Source organism: Dipteris shenzhenensis, chromosome 4 (assembly GCF_047967505.1).
Source record: "Dipteris shenzhenensis isolate YYH24624 ecotype China chromosome 4, Dip_SZ_1.0, whole genome shotgun sequence".
Taxonomy (NCBI): domain Eukaryota; kingdom Viridiplantae; phylum Streptophyta; class Polypodiopsida; order Gleicheniales; family Dipteridaceae; genus Dipteris; species Dipteris shenzhenensis.
This window is the reverse complement of record NC_141599.1, coordinates 6,673,747-6,675,938: the sequence shown is the minus strand read 5'-3', so window position 1 is coordinate 6,675,938 and position 2,192 is coordinate 6,673,747. Positions and strand designations below refer to the sequence as shown.

General features: G+C 36.9%; 1 pseudogene; it reads left to right on the top strand.

Annotated features, from left to right (window-relative positions):
• Positions 1 to 240: 240 nt before the first annotated feature.
• LOC147902394 (uncharacterized) lies at positions 241 to 1,508 on the top strand (annotated as a pseudogene).
• The last annotated feature ends 684 nt before the right edge of the window (positions 1,509 to 2,192 follow it).

Sequence of the window (2,192 nt, the reverse complement as noted above, 5' to 3'; positions counted from 1 at the left end):
AATGGAATGTCACTTTTGAAAGTTTTCCATGGTCTTAGTTTTTCAGGAAGCATTGTTGATCATAATATTGAAGCGCAAGGTACGAGAACGATATCATTGCTTTGTCAATCCCTCTCTTGATAATATTCATAAGTTTTGAATAAGAAGATCATGGTTATTCAAGACTAGAGTCTAATGCATGCTCTTTGATATGTCCATTGAGTTTTAGGTGTTCGAGTAAAAGTTTGGATATCAGTCTCAATGGCATGCATCGATAATCAAAACCCTTCTTGTGCCAAACGTCATGTTGATCAGACTGTCGAGGACGAAGCTATAGACGTGAGCTCCCTCACTCGTCGACCTCTTTCCTCTATATCTTCCATTAATGTTGCAAATAAGGTTACACTGGATGGCTCCTGGCAAAGACTGATTGTATCAAAAGGAAGTTGGGTGCTCATGCAACCAAGTAGAAGGAAGAAGCCACATTCAAGTAATCTCTTTTTGGCATCTTGGAAGGGTAGGGTGAAAGGTTTTAGAACCAAGGAGGGGATGAAATCCATAAAGGAAATATTGGTTCAACATGTGTACATGCATGGAGAGCTTGTGTTGCGAGAGAATTATCCAACTTATCTTCCACAACACATGCCAAATTGTAAGTGACTTCATTGAAATTTTTTATTTCATAATCAGAGAATTTCTAGAACCTCAATGTCTTTATTTTTATTTTCATATATATATCCTTCATCTTATGAGCAGTGGCAGCGTACCAAATGCATTTTAGGATTCATGGATGTGTTACATGGGTCCATAGGAGATTTGCAATATCAAGGTAGATTGGAAACACAGTTAGCTCAGTCAGGAATCTTTTTCTATGATCATTTTTACCAACTATTGTATAAAGCCAACACCCATGGTGTGTTAAAGAAACTAGCTCTTCCAGCATGGAATACCATTGATTGGCCGATTCCTCATGGTGCTATAACAGAGTCATATAGCTCGCTTTCTCTACAAATGGTGCTGAAAGAATTCTTGACTTCTTGGATTATGGTTGGGACATGATAACATCCAACCAAGTATACTGTGAGGTTGTGCACAACTCCATTAATCTGAAGTACATGATTGCCACTCAAAATTTCATATTAACATTTTACTATAAATGCAGTAGAATGATTGGGAACCAATTGGTTCCAATGGATCAAGATTTGAACTCTTTTGGTCCTGAGAATGAAGCATTGGATATCACCATTAACGAAAATGACAATTTATTGTGAATTATATCACTCAAACAATGCTATACACTCGCTCAATTATGCCAGGACATTCAAGTGGAGACAGAGGGTAGTATTAAAGAAAGATTCTCATTCATTCTGAAAAACAAGAAGGTAAATAAAGAGTTGATGTGACTCAATGTTTTTTATTTATTATTGAACAAATCATTGATTTACACTACATGTTGATAGGTATTGGAGCGAAGGCAATAGAGACTTCTGTGTAGAGATATTCCAAATGGAATTATTGAGATTTCATGATTACAAGTACGAAATGATTATTTTCATACTACACAATTATGAGGCGATGGATAAACATTATACATTATATTGTCAAACAAACTGATGATTCTCAGACAATCAGTGCCATTGAGGCAATGGTGGATGCCATGACTCGAAGACAATCAGTGCCGTTTAGGTGACAGTGGATGATCCTATGAAGAAGGTTGACCAAGGAGCTTCTGTTGTGCCTTTTCTTCGTACACCACCTTCTCTTCGACGTTCTGATCTCACCTTCGCTCTAGTAGTTGAGCCTTTCTAGGCTCATACTGTTGGAATCAGAGAAGTTCTGCTATAGTTTTGGCTCTCAAGTTATAGCCATAATTAGCATTGTAACTATATTATTTATTATTTACAAAAAACAATGGAGAATTAGTTTATTTGCTCTTGTAACAAATTTTCATTCAAAGTTTGTAATTTATACATCCATATTCATGAGTCAAGTCTCTCTATATCTCTCTCATGCTCTCTCTCTCTCTTGCTCTATGGATTACAAACTAGAGTCTCGAATATAGATGTATTTCATTAAACATCATTATGCATTACAAACTTGCAAGAGTACAATTTGCCTCAACTCAACTAGGAGGCTCCGAAGTTTGTAAAGGATTCTTATGTCCAACATCAGTAAATGGATGGGGAAGGGGCTCACGATCCTCAGGCCCAGGC